Source organism: Arachis stenosperma, chromosome 7 (genome assembly GCF_014773155.1).
Source record: "Arachis stenosperma cultivar V10309 chromosome 7, arast.V10309.gnm1.PFL2, whole genome shotgun sequence".
NCBI lineage: Eukaryota > Viridiplantae > Streptophyta > Magnoliopsida > Fabales > Fabaceae > Arachis > Arachis stenosperma.
Window position 1 is genome coordinate 50,686,792 of NC_080383.1, and position 19,509 is coordinate 50,706,300.

The 19,509-nt window shown below is 39.5% G+C and overlaps 1 non-coding gene across 1 annotated transcript; it reads left to right on the forward strand.

The window, feature by feature from the left end:
* Nucleotides 1–14,274: 14,274 nt before the first annotated feature.
* LOC130942919 (small nucleolar RNA R71) lies at nucleotides 14,275–14,378 on the forward strand. The gene has a single exon (XR_009071464.1). It is a non-coding gene; the product is annotated as a small nucleolar RNA R71 (small nucleolar RNA).
* The last annotated feature ends 5,131 nt before the right edge of the window (nucleotides 14,379–19,509 follow it).

The following is a 19,509-nucleotide window of genomic DNA, read 5'->3' on the forward strand; positions in this document are numbered from 1 at the left end:
GGTCTCAAATGCCTGCAGACACTGTGTGTCAAACACAAATGGTGTGTCGGCAGCTAGCAAGTTGCTCAAAGGTTTTGCAATTTTCGAAAAATCCTTTATGAACCTTCTGTAGAATCCTGCATGCCCCAGAAAGCATCTGATTGCCTTAACATTGGCAGGTGGTGGTAATTTTTCAATTACCTCTACCTTTGCCTTATCCACCTCTATTCCCCTGCTTGAAATTTTGTGCCCAAGGACAATTCCTTCAGTCACCATAAAGTGACATTTCTCCCAGTTTAAAACCAGGTTAGTCTCTTGGCACCTTTTCAGGACAAGTGCTAGGTGGTTAAGACAGGAGCTGAATGAGTCTCCATATACTGAGAAGTCATCCATGAAGACTTCCAGGAATTTCTCCACCATATCAGAGAAGATGGATAGCATGCATCTCTGAAAGGTTGCAGGAGCATTACGCAGACCAAAAGGCATCCTCCTGTAGGCAAACACGCCAGAAGGGCAAGTAAATGCTGTTTTCTCTTGGTCCTGAGGATCTACTACAATTTGGTTGTAACCTGAGTAGCCATCCAAAAAGCTGTAATAATCATGACCAGCTAGTCTTTCTAGCATTTGGTCTATGAATGGTAAAGAAAAATGATCCTTTCTGGTGGCTGTATTGAGCCTCCTGTAGTCAATACACATATGCCACCCTGTGACTGTTCTTGTAGGAACCAGTTCATTTTTTTCATTATGAACCACTGTCATGCCTCCCTTTTTGGGGACAAGTTGGACAGGGCTCACCCAGGGGCTATCAGAAATAGGATAAATAATCCCAGCCTCTAGTAATTTAGTGACCTCTTTCTGCACCACCTCCTTCATGGCTGGATTTAGCCTCCTTTGTGGTTGGACCACTGGTTTGGCATTATCCTCCAACAGGATCTTGTGCATGCATCTAGCTGGGCTAATGCCCTTAAGATCACTTATGGACCACCCAAGAGCTGTCTTGTGTGTCCTTAGCACTTGAATCAGTGCTTCCTCTTCCTGTGGATTTAAAGCAGAGCTTATAATCACTGGAAAAGTGTCACCCTCTCCCAGAAATGCATACTTCAGGGATGGGGGTAGTGGTTTGAGTTCAGGTTTGGGAGGCTTATCCTCCTCCTGAAGAATTTTCGAAAATTCCTTTGTTTCCTGTGGTTCTTCTTGATCAGGTTGAGCATCCTTGAAGATGTCCTCAAGCTCTGATTCTAGGCTTTCAGTCATATTGATCTCTTCCACCAAAGAGTCAATAATGTCAGCACCCATGCAGTCATTTGGTGTGCCTGGATGCTGCATAGCTTTTACAGCATTCAACTTGAACTCATCCTCATTGACTCTCAGGGTTACTTCCCCTTTTTGTACATCAATGAGAGTTCGTCCAGTTGCTAGGAAAGGTCTTCCTAGAATGAGAGTTGCACTCTTGTGCTCCTCCATTTCCAGCACTACAAAGTCAGTTGGAAGGGCGAATGGCCCAACCTTGACAATCATGTCCTCTATTATGCCTGATGGGTGTTTAATGGAGCTATCAGCAAGTTGAAGGCATATCCGGGTTGGTCTGACTTCTTCAATCAATCCAAGCTTTCTGATAGTGGATGCAGGTATTAGATTGATGCTTGCTCCAAGATCACATAGGGCTGTCTTGGTGCAGGCACCTTCTAATGTGCATGGTATCATAAAGCTCCCTGGATCTTGAAGCTTTTCAGAATGACTGCACTGCATTCTTCAGTGAGAAACACTTTTTCAGTTTCTCTCCAATCCTTCTTATGACTTAAGATCTCTTTCATGAACTTAGCATAAGAAGGTATTTGCTCAAGTGCCTCTGCAAACGAAATCTTTATTTCAAGAGTCCTTAGATAGTCTGCAAAGCGGGCAAATTGCTTATCCTGTTCCGCTTGGCGGAGTTTCTGAGGATAAGGCATCTTGGCTTTATATTCTTCAACCTTAGTTGCTGCAGGTTTATTCCTTACAGAAGTGGTTGAAGAAGCCTTTTTAGAGGGATTACTGTCAGCACTCTCAGGTGTCTGATCCTCCCTTGACGTCTGAACGCCAGGCATGGGTGAAGATTGGGCGTTTAACGCCAACTTCTCTCCCTTTTCTGGCGTTTGAACGCCAGAACTGGGCAGGGAATGGGCGTTTAACGCCAGCTTTCCTCCCCTTTCTGGCGTTTGAACGCCAAAAGTACTCATCTCCGGGCTCTTACTGTCCTCAGAGGGATTTTGGACAGTGGTTTGGTTATCTTCTGTCAATTGTTCCTTATTTGGCTTTTTGCTACTTTGAGCAGTGCCATTTAATGTCTTCCCACTCCTCAGTTGAACTGCTTGACATTCTTCTGTTATCTGTTTAGATATCTGTTGTTTTGCTTGATTCAACTGCAGTTCTATGTTCTTGTTGGCAATTTTAGTTTCATGGAGCATCTCTTTAAATTCTGATAACTGTTTTGTCATCAGGTGTAATTGTTGATTAAGCTCAATCATCTGTTCTTGAGGATTAGGATCAGTGGCTACTGCCATGTCTTCCTCTTTTGGAGAGAACTCATTGCTAGAGTACAAATATTGATTTCTAGCAACAGTGTCTATAAGCTCTTGAGCCTCTTCAATTGTCTTCCTCATGTGTATAGATCCACCAGCTGAGTGGTCTAAAGACATCTGAGCTTTTTCTGTAAGCCCATAGTAGAAGATGTCTAATTGTACCCACTCTGAAAACATTTCAGAGGGGCATATTCTTAGCATACCTCTATACCTCTCCCAGGCATTATAAAGGGATTCATTATCCTCTTGTTTAAAGCCTTGGATGTCCAGCCTTAGCTGTGTCATCCTCTTTGGAGGGTAAAAGTGATTCAGGAATTTGCCTGATAACTGTTTCCATGTCTTTATGCTTGCTGTAGGTTGGTTATTCAACCACCTCTTAGCTTGATCTTTTACAGCAAATGGAAACAGTAATAGTCTGTAGACATCCTGATCCACCTCTTTATCACGTACTGTGTCAGCAATTTGCAAGAACTGTGCCAGAAACTCAGTGGGTTCTTCTTGTGGAAGACCGGAATACTGGCAGTTTTGCTGCACTATGATAATGAGTTGAGGATTTAGCTCAAAGCTGCTTGCTTTGATGGGAGGTGTACAGATGCTACTCCCATATGCAGCTGTAATGGGGTTAGCATATGACCCCAGAGTCCTTCTGGACTGTTCATTCCCATTTATGTCCATATTGGAGAAAAGGGAATTGATGTGAATAGTAATCAAGATATATATGTATATATATTTTTTTGAAAAGAGGAAAGATAAAAACAACAAAGAGACACCAAACTTAAAATTTTTCAGAAAATCAAACATGAATTTTCAAAATTTTAAAGAAAAACACAAAGAAGACACCAAACTTAGAATTTTTAAAGATCAACAAGGGACTAAGGACATGCAAATTCGAAAATTAAAAGAAAAACAAAAACATGCAATTGACACCAAACTTAAAATATGAAATTATACTCAAATAAAGGACTCTAAACCAACAAAACAAAACGGTCCTAATCTAAGCAACAAGATAAGCCGTCAGTTGTCCAAACTCGAACAATCCCCGGCAACGGCGCCAAAAACTTGGTGCACGAAATTGCAATCACACTTTGCAATCCCGCACAACTAACCAGCAAGTGCACTGGGTCATCCAAGTAATACCTTACGTGAGTAAGGGTCGATCCCACGGAGATTGTCGGCTTGAAGCAAGCTATGGTTACCTTGTAACTCTTAGTCAGGATATCAAAGATTATCAGGATTGATTGTAAAAAGCAAAAGAACATAGAACAGGTACTTGAATTGCAGTGATGGAGAATAGGTTGAGGTTTTGGAGATGCTCTGTCTTCTAAACCTCTGCTTTCCTACTGTCTTCTTCTTCAAACACGCAAGGCTCCTTCCATGGCAAGCTGTATGTAGGGTTTCACCGTTGTCAATGGCTACCTCCCATCCTCTCAGTGGAAATGTTCAACGCACCCTGTCACGGCACGGCTATCCAGCTGTCGGTTCTCGATCATGTCGGAATAGAATCCAGTGATTCTTTTGCGTCTGTCACTAATGCCCCACAATCGCGAGTTTGAAGCTCGTCACAGTCATTCAATCATTGAATCCTACTCAGAATACCACAGACATGGTTTAGACCTTCCGGATTCTCTTGAATGCCGCCATCAATTCTAGCTTATACCATGAAGATTCTGATTAAGGAATCCAAGAGATATCTACTCAATCTAAGGTAGAACGGAGGTGGTTGTCAGGCACGCGTTCATAGTTGAGAATATGATGAGTGTCACAGATCATCACATTCATCCGGGTTAAGAACAAGTGATATCTTAGAACGGAAGCAAGCATGATTGAATATGAAACAGTAGTAATTGCATTAATCCATCAAGACACAGCAGAGCTCCTCACCCCCAACCATGGGGTTTAGAGACTCATGCTGTAAAAGGTACAATGAGAAACGTGTAAAGTGTCATGAGGTACAGATACAATGTCAAAAGATCCTATTAATAGTGAACTAGTAACCTAGGGTTTACAGAAATGAGTAAATGACAGAAAAATCCACTTCCGGGCCCACTTGGTGTGTGCTTGGGCTGAGCATTGAAGCATTTTCGTGTAGAGGCTCTTTCTGGAGTTAAACGCCAGCTTTTATGCCAGTTTGGGCGTTTAACTCCAATTTTTATGCCAGTTCCAGCGTTAAACGCTGGGAATTCTGAAGCTGATTTTCAACGCCGGTTTGGGCCATCAAATCTCGGGCAAAGTATGGACTATTATACATTGCTGGAAAGCCCAGGATGTCTACTTTCCAACGCCGTTGAGAGCGCGCCAATTGGGCTTCTGTAGCTCAAGAAAATTCACTTCGAGTGCAGGGAGGTCAGAATCCAACAGCATTTGCAGTCCTTTTCAGCCTCTAAATCAGATTTTTGCTCAGGACCCTCAATTTCAGCCAGAAAATACCTGAAATCACAGAAAAACACACAAACTCATAGTAAAGTCCAAAAAAGTGAGTTTTAACTAAAAACTAATAAAAATATACTAAAAACTAACTAAATCATACTAAAAACAATGCCAAAAAGCGTATAAATTATCCGCTCATCAACTCTTCGATGAGAAAGACTGTCTCCACTTTCCTCCAATCCTTCTTATGGCTTAATATGTCTTTCATGAACTTAGCATAAGAAAGTATTTGTTCAAGGGCTTTTGCAAATGTGATTTTGATCTCCAATGTCTTAAGGTAGTCTGCAAACCTAGCAAACTGCTTATCATTTTCTGCTTGGCGGAGTTTTTAAGGATAAGGCATTTTATTTCTGTATTCAGGTGTGCTGAGAGGTACAGAGGGGGTGTTCTTTGAATGGACACCTGCTTGTGGTTCCCCAACTGAGCATTCAATGCCCAGGCAGCTCCCTTCCTGGCGTTGAACACTGGTGTCACCCCTATTTGGGCGTTGGACGCCCTTGTTGACCCATGATGGGCGTTGAACGCCAGTGTTGCTCCCCACTGGGCATTCAACACCATGGATTATACCTTAGGATGTTATTTTTCTATTTTTTGGCATTCTCTCTTCACCTTGCTTCTTGCCGTCATGAGACTGACTATTTAATATACTTCCACTCTTCAACTGGATGCCTTAGCACTCTTTTCTTATCTGGTTAGATAAGTGTTGTTTAGCCTGATTAAGCCGTGCCTCTATTTCTTTGTTGGAGGCACTGGTTTCTTGCAATATTTTTTGCAAACTCAGCAATTGTTGTGTGAGAGAGCTTAGTTGCTGGGTTAATGATTCATCCTGTTTAGGAGGGTCTGGTTCAGTGCACACTGCCTTGATCTCTCCTTTTATTACTGTTTCACCAGATGAGTATAGATGCTGGTTACTGGCGACGGTCGCAATAAGTTTATGAGCCTTTTCAACTATCTTTTTCATGTGGATAGATCCACCTGCAGAATGATCTAGGGACATCTTGGCTCTGTTGGTGAGTCCATAATAGAAAATGTCCAATTTCACCCATTTTGAAAATATTTTTGTGGGACATTTCCACAGCATCATTCTGTATCTCCCCCAAGCATCATAGAGAGGTTCACTCTCTTTTTGCTTGAAATTTTGAATATCCAATCTTAGCTGGATTAGCTTTTTGGGGAAAAGTATTGGCTCAGAAATTTGTGTACTAGCTTATTCCATGTTTTCAAGATGGACTTGGGTTGGTTATCCAACCACCTTCTTGCTTGACCTTTCACAGCAAAGGAGAATAGTAGCAGCCTGTAGACATCCTGGTCTATCCCTTCAGCTTGTACTATGTCAGAAATCCGTATGAAATCTGTGTGAAAATCTGTGGACTCCTCTTATGGGAGTTCCTGGAACTGACAGTTCTACTGCACTAGAGTGATGAGCTGTGGGTTGAGCTCAAAGTTTGCTGCTTGAATAGGAGGTATACAAATGCTTCTTTTATAGAAGTCAAGAGTGGGAGCTATATAAGACCCCAGGGTTCTTCTGGGTGGTGTATTCCCAGTTGGGTCCATAGTGGACTTTTCCTGCTTCTACTTACACAGACGATAAGCAAGAAAAATTGGGAGTCTATATGTCACAGTATAGATATTCTAGTGAAATGTCCAAATTGGAATTAAAATTTAAAAGATTTTGAAATTTGATTTTGAAGTTTGAAATTTAAAATAGACGAGAGAACAAAATTTTTGAAAAGGGAAAAATATGATAAAGATTTAAAATTCAAACAGAAATATAAAGACAACTACTAAGACACCAAACTTAAAGATTTTTTAGATTAAAATATTAATTTTCAAAAATAGAGAGAGAAAAACACAGTAAGACACCAAACTTAAAATTTTTAGGATCAAACGAAGAAAAATAGCAAGAACAGTTCGAATACCAAGAAGAAAAATAGGACACCCCTTATTTGGATAATTTTCGAAATAAAGAAAATATAAAATAGAATTAAAAGAAGAACAATAAAAATAACTGATCTAAGGAACAAGACAACTGTTAGTTTGTCAATCACAAACAATACCCGGCAATAGCGCCAAAAACTTGGTGCGCGAAATTGAACTCTGCACAACTTAATCGGCAAATGCACCGGGTCATCAAAGTAATACCTCAGGTGAGTGAGGGTCGATTCCACGAGGATTGTCAGGTTGAGCAATCTGTGGTTATCCTGCATATCTCAGTCAGGCGAATAGAAAGCTAATTGTTGACTGTTGTAGGCGCATAAACAAGCAATAACAAAAGCAAGGATTGATTGATGTCAAGACAGTAGAGGAGAATTAGTTAAGGCTTTGGAGATGCTTCATCTTTTGGATTAACACGTAATACCCACTATTCCAATGATGAATGATTCATTCAATGGCAAGGCTAGAAGTGATTAGGCCAATGGTCATGGTCACTAATCTCCTCAGGTCAGACTAGATTAATCTGGGAGAGGGTGAGGCGCACGCAATTCAATCTCTTGGTGATCCTAATCAAAATGCCACAAACAAGGTCAGATCTTCTGAGATTAGAGATTGATGCTCCTATGGTTCTAGCCCTTAGAGCCACAGGAACCTCAATCAGCCCAAACTAACGAGGTTTTTTGTCACATACCCCTAATTAGTCCAAATAATTCTCTCGGAACCTGTGATGCATCCTCAAGCTGTAGTTTAGTACTATCCGGGTCAGGAATTGTAAGAACTCATGTAGAATCGTGATTCATAGGGATGAAGAACAACAATGCATCATAGGATAGAATCAAACATTTATTGGAATGGAAAAGTACTTGTATTAACTCATAGGAATCGGCAGAGCTCCTAACCTAAACCTAGGATGTTTAGTTGCTCATATTGTACAGAAAGTAATGTGTAATTTGAAAGTGGTGGTAGAATATCCTAAACAAGGGTGATATTCTCCTATATATACTACTCTAATAACTAAGAAGTACAAAAGTATGATAGACTAGACTAGAGGTGTGAAAATCTACTCTTAGGCCCACTTTGGTTGAGTGCTTGGGCTGAGCTTGGCATCCATCTTGAGGAATAGGTGTTGAACACCCATTAGTGGGTTGTCCATGCTGCCTTCTACTCCTTGCGTGGTGTTGAATGTCAGGAAGAGGGTGAATTGGGCGTTCAACGCTGACTTGAGTCCTCTTGGGGCGTTGAACGCCATAAAGGGGGTGATTTAGGCGTTCAACCCCCAATATAGGTAGTCTCCTTCGAAGAAAAGTATATACAATGATATATTTCTGGAAATCCCTAGAAGTTTGCTTTTCAACGCCATTAAGAACGCATCATTTGAACTTCTGTAGCTCTAGAAATGCTCGTTTGAATGCACGGAGGTCAGAATCCGACAGCATCTGCTACACTTTCCTTGCTTCTGAATCGGACTTTGCCAAAACTCCTCAATTTCAGTCAGAATTTACCTGAAATCATAACAAAATACAACAACTCAAAGTAGAATCCAAAAATATGAATTTTGCATTAAAACCTACTAAAACATAATAAAACTCAACAAAACATAACTAAAACATTAGAAAAATAATGCCAAAAATAGTATAAAACATCCGCTCATCAGCACCTCCCTCTGCAGTTCTTGTTCTACTTTCCATTGATGTTTAGCTTCTTGTTCGAGCTTCTCTAGTCATCCACGGTGCTTGTGAACTAATCATAGTGGTGGACGAAATTGTGATTCATATGTTATTGCATTTTGTAAAATTCATTGCTTTTTCTTTCCCTGGCAATGGCGCCAAAAACATGATGCCAATACCATGGTTCACAACTATGTGTGGTCACAACTCCGTTCAACTTAACCAGCAAGTGTACTGGGTCATCCAAGTAATACCTTACGTGAGTAAGGGTTGATCCCACAGAGATTGTTGGTATGAAGCAAGCTATGGTCACCTTGTAAATCTCAGTTAGGCAGATTAGATGGTTTATGATAGGTTCGAAAATTAATAATAAATAGAAAATAAAATAGGATAGAAATACTTATGTAAATCAATAGTGGGAATTTCAGATAGGCGTATGGAGATGCTGTGCTTCTCTTGAATCTCTACTTTCTTATTACATTCATCCAATCCTTCTTACTCCTTTCCATGGCAAGCTGTATATAGGGCATCACCGTTGTCAATGGCTACATCCCATCCTCTCAGTGAAAATGGTCCTATGCTCTGTCACAGCACGGCTAATCATCTGTCGGTTCTCAATCAGGTTGGAATAGAATCCCTTGATTCTTTTGCGTCTGTCACTAACGCCCAGCCTTCAGGAGTTTGAAGCTCGTCACAGTCATTCAATCCCGGAATCCTACTCGGAATACCACGGATAAGGTTAGACTTTCTGGATTCCGGAAATCCTACTCGGAATACCACAGACAAGGTTAGACTTTCCGGATTCCCATGAATGCCGCCATCTATCTAGCTTATACCACGAAGATTCTGTTGGGGAATCTAAGAGATATGCGCCCGGCCTAAGGTAGAACGGAAGTGGTTGTCAGTCACGCGCGTTCATAGGTGAGAATGATGATGAGTGTCACGGATCATCACATTCATCAAGTTGAAGTGTAACGTATATCTTGGAATAAGAATAAGGAGAATTGAATAGAAAATAATAGTAATTGTATTGAAACTTGAGGTACAGCAGAGCTCCACACCCTTAATATATGGTGTGTAGAAACTCCACCGTTGAAAATACATAAGTGAAAGGTTCAGGCACGGCCGAATGGCCAGCCCCCCAAAACGTGATCAATGGCCCCCTAAGATGAAGAATAAAACAAAATTGAGACCAAAGATGAAACGTGGTCAAAAGACGACTAATACACTAGTAAAAAGTCTTATTTATACTAAACTAGCTACTAGGGTTTACAGGAGTAAGTAATTGATCCATAAATCCATTTCCGGGGCCCACTTGGTGTATGTTTGGGCTGAGCTTGGTCTATCCACGAGCTAAGGCTTTTATTAGAGTTGAACGCCGAGTTATAGCGTGTTTTGGGCGTTCAACTCCGGGTCGTGACGTGTTTCTGGCGTTTGACTCCAGACAGCAGCATGTACTTGGCATTGAGCGCCACTTGCTGGAAAGCTCTGGATGTCTACTTTCCAACGCCGTTGAGAGCGCGCCATTTGGAGTTCTGTAGCTCCAGAAAATCCATTTTGAGTGAAGGGAGGTCAGATTCCAACAGCATCAGCAGTCCTTTTGTCAGCCTTTTTCAGAGTTTTGCTCAAGTCCCTCAATTTCAGCCAGAGATTACCTGAAATTACAGAAAAACACACAAACTCATAGTAAAGTCCAGAAATGTGAATTTAACATAAAAACTAATGAAAACATCCCTAAAAGTAGCTTGAACTTACTAAAAACTACCTAAAAATAATGCCAAAAAACGTATAAATTATCCGCTCATCACAACACCAAACTTAAATTGTTGCTTGTCCCCAAGCAACTGAAAATCAAATAGGATAAAAAGAAGAGAATATACTATAAATTCATTAATTAGATGAGCGGGACTTGTAGCTTTTTGCTTCTGAACAGTTTTGGCATCTCACTTTTTCCTTTGAAGTTCAGAATGATTGGCTTCTCTAGGAACTTAGAATTTCGGATAGCGTTATTGACTTTCCTAGTTAAGTATGTTGATTCTTGAACACAGCTACTTATGAGTCTTGGCCGTGGCCTTAAGCACTTTGTTTTCCAGTATTACCACCGGATACATAAATGCCACAGACACATGACTGGGTGAACCTTTTCAGATTGTGACTCAGCTTTGCTAGAGTCCCCAGTTAGAGGTGTCCAGAGCTCTTAACCACTAAGTCTCAAGCTTTTCACTTGGACCTGCATGCCACAAGCACATGGTTAGGGACAGCTTTGAATTAGCCGCTTAGGCCTGGATTTTATTTCCTTGGGCCCTCCTATCCATTGATGCTCAAAGCCTTAGATCTTTTTTACCCTTGCCTTTTGGTTTTAAGGGCTATTGGCTTTTTCTGCTTGCTTTTTCTTTTTCTTTCTAAAAAAATTTTTTTTTTCGCCAAAATTGTGCTTTTTCACTGCTTTTTCTTGCTTCAAGAATCAATTTTTATGATTTTTCAGATCATCAATAACATTTCTCTTTGTTCATCATTCTTTCAAGAGCCAACAGTTTTAACATTCATAAACAACAAGATAAAAAATATGCACTGTTTAAGCATTCATTCAGAAGACAAAAAGTATTGTCACCACATCAATATAATTAAACTAAATTCAAGGATAATTTCGAAATTCATGTACTTCTTGTTCTTTTGAATTAGAAACATTTTTTTTATTTAAGAGAGGTGAAGGATTCATGGAATTATTTATAGCCTTAAGACATAGTTACTAAATACTAATGATCATGAAGTAGAGACACAAAATATAGATAAACATGAAGCATAAATATCGAAAAACAGAAAAAAATAAGAGCAAGGAATGAGTCCACCTTAGTGAGGGTGGCGCCTTTTGAAGGTCCAATGGTGCTTTTTGAGCGCCTTTATGTCTCTTCCTTGCTTCTGTTGCATGATTCCTAGTGATTTTAGTGTTCCTATCCTTAGTTGCTTCTAATAATTATGTGGAGGAACATGTATCCCCTGAGGTATCTCAGGGATCTCTTGATTTGCAGTTAAATGTTCTACCACTGAGCTATAAACCCTTTAGATGAGTCTTTTCATCTCCCATGACTCAGAGGTGGAAGCTTTTGTCTTCCCTTTTCTCTCTCTCTCTTTTTTTTTTGATGTTTCTCTGGCCTTAGGTGCCATCAATGGTTATGGAAAAACAAAAAGCTATGCTTTTACCACACCAAACTTAGAAAATTGCTCGCCCTCGAGCAAGAGAAGAAAGAAAAGATGAAGAATAAGAAGAAGATATGGAGGAGATGGAGGGATGTGTGTATGCGGCTATATGGGTGGGATTGGGTGGGAAAGAGATTTTGAATTTTGAAGGTAGGTGAGGTGTATGGGGAAGAGTGGATGGATGTGAGTGGTGAATGGAAAACAGAAGGGATGACCATGAATGGAGAGAGGGCGAGGTAGGTGGGGATCCTGTGAGGTCCACAGATCTTGAGATGATCCTGTGGGGTCCACAGATCCTGAGGTGTCAAGGATTTACATCCCTGCACCAATTAGGCATGTAGATTGCCTTTGCACACCATTCTAGCGTTTAAACGCCGAGGTGATGCACGTTCTGGGCGTTCAACGCCCATGTGTAGCATGTTTCTGGCGTTGAACGCCAGTTCCATGCTTGTTACTGGCGTTCAGTGCCAGCTTTTCTCAAGACACATTCCTGGCGTTCAAACGCCAGAATGTTGCTTGTTTCTGGCATTCAGCGCCAGATTCATGCTCTGTTCTGGCGTTGAACGCCAGCCAGATGCTCCTTACTGGCGTTGAACGCCAGTCTGTCCTTCCTCCAGGGTGTGATTTTTCTTCTGCTGTTTTTGATTCTGTTTTTAATTTTTATATTTTTTTCGTGACTCCACATGAACATGTACCTAATAAAACACAAAATAACAATAAAATAAAATAAAATAAAAATTAGATAAATAAAATTGGGTTGCCTCCCAACAAGCGCTCTTTTAATGTCATTAGCTTGACAGTGGGCTCTCATGGAGCCTCACAGGTGATCAGGTCAATGTTGTATAGTCCCAACACCAAACTTAGAGTTTGGATATGGGGTCTTAACACCAAACTTAGTGTTTGGTTGTGGCCTCCCAACACCAAACTTAGAGTTTGACTGTGGGGGCTCTTCTTGACTCTGAACTGAGAGAAGCTCTTCATGCTTACTCTCTTTTGTCACAGAGGGATGGCCATGTGCCTTAAACACAAGGTAGTCCCCATTCAATTGAAGGACTAATTCACCTCTGTTGACATCTATCACAGCTCCTGCTGTAGCTAGGAAAGGTCTTCCAAGGATGATACATTCATCCTCTTCCTTCCTAGTGTCTAAGATTATGAAATCAGCAGGGATGTAAAGGCCTTCAACCTTTACTAACACGTCCTTTACTATTCCATAAGCTTGTCTCAATGATTTGTCTGCCAATTGTAATGAGAACAAGGCAGGTTGTACCTCAATGATCCCCAGCTTCTCCATTACAGAGAGTGGCATAAGATTTATCCCTGACCTCAGATCACATAGAGCTTTTTCAAAGGTCATGGTGCCTATGGTACAAGGTATTAAGAACTTGCCAGGATCTTGTCTCTTTTGAGGTAGAATTTGCTGAATCCAGGTATCTAGTTCATTAATGAGCAAGGGAGGTTCACTTTCCCAAGTCTCATTACCAAACAACTTGGCATTCAGCTTCATGATAGCTCCTAAATATTGAGCAACTTGCTCTCCAGTCACATCTTCATCCTCCTCAGAGGAAGAATAGTCTTCAGAGCTCATGAATGGCAGAAAGAGATTTAATGGAATCTCTATGGTCTCTATATGAGCCTCAGATTCCTTTGGACCCTTAATAGGAAACTCCTTCTTGCTTGAGAGACGTCCCAGGAGGTCTTCCTCACTAGGATTTTCATCCTTCTCCTCCCTTGTGCATTCGGCCATATTGATCACATCAATGGCCTTGCACTCTCCTTTTGGATTCTCTTCTGTATTGCTTGGGAGAATACTGGGAGGAGTTTCAATGACTTTCTTACTCAGCTGGCCCACTTGTGCCTCCGAATTTTTGATGGAGGATCTTGTTTCACTCATGAAACTGAAAGTGGCTTTTGACATATCAGAGACTAGATTGGCTAAATTAGAAGTGTTTTGTTCAGGATTCTCTGTCTGTTGCTGAGAAGATGATGGAAAAGTCTTGCTATTGCTCAGCCTATTGCGTCCACCATTGTTAAAGCCTTGTTGAGGCTTTTGTTGATCCTTCCATGAGAAATTTGGATGATTTCTCCATGATGAATTATAGGTGTTTCCATAAGGTTCACCCATGTAATTTACCTCTGCTATTGCAGGGTTCTCAGGATCATAAGCTTCTTCAGAAGCTGCCTCTTTAGTACTGTTGGATGCATTTTGCCATCCATTCAGACTTTGAGAGATCATGTTAACTTGCTAAGTCAACACTTTGTTCTGAGCCAATATGGCATTCAGAGCATCAATTTCAAGAACTCCCTTCCTCTGAGGCATCCCATTATTCACGAAATTCCTCTCAGAAGTGTACATGAATTGGTTATTTGCAACCATGTCAATGAGTTCTTGAGCCTCTTCAGGCGTTTTCTTTGGGTGAATAGATCCACCTGCAGAATGGTCCAATGACATTTTCGAAAACTCAGATAGACCATAATAGAATATATCTAATATGGTCCATTCTGAAAACATGTCAGATGGTCACCTTTTGGTCAACTGCTTGTATCTTTCCCAAGCTTCAAAGAGGGATTCACCATCTTTTTGTTTGAAGGTCTGAACATCCACTCTGAGCTTGCTCAGCTTTTGAGGAGGAAAGAATTTATCCAAGAAGGCTGTGACCAGCTTATCTTAGGAGTCCAGGCTATCCTTAGGTTATGAATCCAACCATATTCTAGCTCTGTCTCTTACAGCAAAAGGGAAAAGCATGAGTCTGTAGACTTCAGGATCAACTCCATTCGTCTTAACAGTCTCACAAATCTGCAAGAACTCAGTTAAAAACTGGTAAGGATCTTCAGATGGAAGTCCATAAAACTTGCAGTTCTGTTGCATTAAAGCAACTAGTTGAGGCTTAAGCTCAAAATTATTGGCTCCAATGGCAGGAATGGAGATACTTCTTCCATCAAATTTGGACGTTGGTTTTGTGAAGTCACCAAGCATTCTCCTTGCATTATTGTTGTTGGGTTCGGCTGCCATCTCCTTCTCTTGTTCTAATATTTCTGAAAGGTTACCTTTATATTGTTGTAATTTAGCTTCTCTTAATTTCCTCTTCAGAGTCCTTTCAGGTTCAGGATCAATTTCAACAAGAGTGCCTTTTTCCTTGTTCCTGCTCATATGAAAGAGAAGAAAATAAGAAAAGAAGAGGAATCCTCTATGTCACAGTATAGAGATTCCTTTATGTTAGTAGAAGAAGAAAGGGGGGAAGAGTGAAGAAGAATGGGTTCGGATTTTTAGATGAAGAGAGGTGAAGAGAAGTGTTAGTAAATAAATAATTAAATAGAATAAGAAAAGAGAGGGAGAATTTCGAAAATAATTTTGAAAAAGAGGTTAGTATTTTCGAAAATTAAAGATAAGATAAGATTAAAATTAAAGTTTAAAACAAAAAGAGTTTTTTTTTTTTGAAAAAGAGATGAGATATTTTCGAAAATTAGAGAGGGAAAAGTAGTTAGGTAGTTTTGAAAAAGATAAGAAACAAACACAAAGTCAAAGAGTTAGTTGAAAAAAATTTTAAATTAAAATTTGAAAAGATAAGAAGATAAGAAGTTAGATAAGATATTTTGAAATCAAAATTTTGAAAAAGATATGATAAAAGATAAAAAGATTTAATTTTTAAAATTAAAATTACTTACTTCACTAACAAGAAACTACAAGATAAGATTCTAGAACTTAAAGATTGAACCTTTCTTAACAAGAAAGTAACAAACTTTCAAATTTTGAATCAATCACATTAATTGTTAGTGAGTTTTCGAAAATTTGATATAAAGATAAGAAAAAGATTTTGAAAAGATAAGATTTTTAAAATTAAAATTTTGACTTGACTTGTAATAAACAACTAATTTTAAAAATTTTTGACCAAGTCAACCCAAAATTTCGAAAATTTGGAGGGAAATAAGGAAAAGATATTTTTTTGATTTTTGAAAATTTAATTATGAGAGAGAAAAACACAATTATGACCCAAAACTTAAAAATTTTGGATCAAAACACATGATGCATGCAAGAACACTATAAATGTCAAGATGAACACCAAGAACACTTTGAAGATCATGATGAACATCAAGAACATAATTTTGAAAAATTTTTTGATGCAAAGAAAACATGCAAGACACCAAACTTAGAAATCTTTAATGCATGGACTCTAACAAACAAAAAATGCATATGAAAGACAACACACAACATAAAATAAGAAAACATCAAGATCAAACAAGAAGACTTGTCAAGAACAACTTGAAGATCATGAAGAACACCATGAATATATGAATTTTCGAAAAATGCAAAAAAAAAATTAAAGCATGCAATTGACACCAAACTTAAAAGTTGACTCAAGACTCAAACAAGAAACACAAAATATTTTTTTATTTTTATGATTTTTTTGATTATTTTTTTGATTTTTATTTTTTTTTCGAAAATAAAGTTTGGAAAAACGAAAAAGAAAAGAAAATTTTTGAAAAAGATTTTTGAAAAATTTTTGAAAAGAAAATTACCTAATCTGAGCAACAAGATGAACCGTCAGTTGTCCATACTCGAACAATCCCCGGCAACGGCGCCAAAAACTTGGTGCACAAAATTGTGTATGCCAATATTAATGGACTATTTAACACAGCTTCGTACCACTAACCAGCAAGTGCACTGGGTCGTCCAAGTAATACCTTACGCGAGTAAGGGTCGATCCCACGGAGATTATTGGTTTGAAGCAAGCTATGTTAATTTTATTATTCTTAGTCAGGATATTAATTAAAATTATCAGTTGGAATTATTAGAAAAATAAAAGAGTGTGAAATAGTTACTTGTTGTGCAGTAATGGAGAATATGTTGGGGTTTTTGGAGACGCTTTGTCCTCTGAATCCCTGCAATATAATGCTTACTCACTTTCATAAATGCAAGGCTCCTTCCATGGCAAGCTGTATGTAGGGAATCACCATTGTCAGTGGCTACCTCCCATCCTCTCAGTGAAAATGGTCCAGATGCTCTGTCACAGCACGGCTAATCAGTTGTTGGTTCTCGATCATGTTGGAATAGGATCCATTGATCCTTTTGCGTTTGTCATCACGCCCAGCAATCGCGAGTTTGAAGCTCGTCATAGCCATTCAATCCTTGAATCCTACTCGGAATACCACAGACAAGGTTTAGACTTTCCGGATCCTCAAGAGTGGCCGCCATCAGTTCTAGCTTATACCACGAAGATTCTGATTAAGGAAGCTAAGAGATACTCATTCAATCTGATGTAGAACGGAGGTGTTTGTCAGGAACACGTTCATGGATTGAGGAAGGTGATGAGTGTCACGGATCATCGCCTTCTCCATAATTAAGCACAAATGAATATCTTAGATAGGAACACGCATGTTTGAAAGGAGAAACAGAAACAATTGCATTAATTAATCGAGACGCTGCAGAGCTCCTCACCCCCAACAATGGAGTTTAGAGACTCATGCCGTCGAAGTGTATAAAATTCAGATCTGAAAATGTCATGATGTCCAAAATAAGTCTCTAAAAGTTGTTTAAATAGTAAACTAGTAACCTAGGTTTACAGAAAATGAGTAAACTATGATAGATGGCGCAGAAATCCACTTCTGGGGCCCACTTGGTGTGTGCTGGGGCTGAGACTTAAGCTTCTCACGTGCCTGGGCTGTTTTGGGCGTTCAACGCCAGGTTGTAACCTATTTCTGGCGTTGAACTCCAACTTGTAACTGTTTCTGGCGCTGGACGCCAGACTGCAACATGGAACTAGCGTTGAACGCCAGTTTACGTCATCTATCCTTGAGCAAAGTGTGGACTATTATATATTGCTGGAAAGCCCTGGATGTCTACTTTCCAACGCAATTGAGAGCCCACCATTTAGAGTTCTGTAGCTTAAGAAAATCCACTTTGAGTGCAAGGAGGTCAGAATCCAACAGCATCAGCAGTCCCTTTTTCAGCCTGAATCAGATTTTTGCTCAGCTCCCTCAATTTCAGCCAAAAAATACCTGAAATCACAGAAAAACACACAAACTCATAGTAAAGTCCAGAAATGTGATTTTTAATTAAAAACTAATAAAAATATACTAAAAACCAACTAAATCATACTGAAAACTAAGTAAAAACAATGCCAAAAAGCGTATAAATTATCCGCTCATCACAACACCAAACTTAAATTGTTGCTTGTCCCCAAGCAACTAAAAATAAAGTAGGATAAAAAGAAGATAATATACAATGAATTCCAAAAACATCTGTGAAGATCAGTCTTAATTAGATGAGCGGGGCTATTAGCTTTTTGCTTCTGAACAGTTTTGGCATCTCACTTTATCCTTTGAAGTTCAGAATGATTGGTATCTATAGGAACTCAGAATTCAGATAGTGTTATTGATTCTCCTAGTTCAATATGTTGATTCTTGAACACAGCTACTTTATGAGTCTTGGTCGTGGCCCTAAGCACTATGTTTTCCAGTATTACCACCGGATACATACATGCCACAGACACATAACTGGGTGAACCTTTTCAGATTGTGACTCAGCTTTACTAAAGTCCCCAATTAGAGGTGTCCAGGGTTCTTAAGCACACTCTATTTTTTTGCTTTGGACCTCGACTTTAACCGCTCAGTCTCAAGTTTCCACTTGACACCTTCACGCCACAAGCACATGGTTAGGGACAGCTTGGTTTAGCCGCTAAGGCCAGGATTTTATTCCGATAGGCCCTCCTATCCACTGATGCTCAAAGCCTTGGATCCTTTTTATTACCCTTGCCTTTTGGTTTAAAGAGATTTTGGCTTTTTCTGCTTGCTTTTTCTTTTTCTTGATCTTTTTTTCGCATTTTTTTCTGCAAGCTTTGTTCTTCACTGCTTTTTCTTGCTTCAAGAATCATTTTTATGATTTTTCAGATTATCAAATAACATTTCTCCTTTTTCATCATTCTTTCAAGAGCCAACAATTTTAACATTCATAAGCAACAAATTCAAAAGACATATGCACTGTTCAAGCATTCATTCAGAAAACGAAAAGTATTGCCACCACATCAAAATAATTAAACTATTTTAAAATTCGAAATTCATGTACTTCTTTTTCTTTTTTCAGAAAACAATTTTCATTTAAGAAAGGTGATGGATTCATAGGACATTCATATTTAAGACATAGACACTTAGATACTAGTGATCATATAGTAAAGACACAAACAAAACATGAAGCATAGTAAACGAAAAACAGGAAAATAAGAACAAGGAGATTAAGGAATGGGTCCACCTTAATGAGGGTGGCGTCTTCCTCTTCTTGAAGGACCAATGGTGCTTTTGAGCTCCTCTGTGTCTCTTTCTTGCCTTTGTTGCTCTTTCCTCATAGCTCTTTGATCTGCAGTCAATTGCTCTACCACTGAATTATGGAAAAACAAAAGCAATGCTTTTACCACACCAAACTTAAAAGGTTTGCTCGTCCTCAAGCAAAAGAAGAAAGAAGTGGAGAAGATGGAGGAGATGGAAGTGTGTGAATGGGTGGGTTTGGGAGGGAATGGTTTGAATTTGAATGGTGAGGTAGGTTGGGATCCAGTGGGGTCCACAGATCCAGTGGGGTCAAGGATTTAGCATCTCTGCTCCAATTAGGCGTACAAAATGCCCTTACTGTGCAATCCTGGCGTTTAACGCCAGACTGCTGCCTGTTTCTGGCGTTAAACGCCCAAATGTAGCCTGTTTCTGGCGTTTAACGCCAGACTGATGCTTGTTTCTGGCGTTAAACTCCAGCTTGGTGC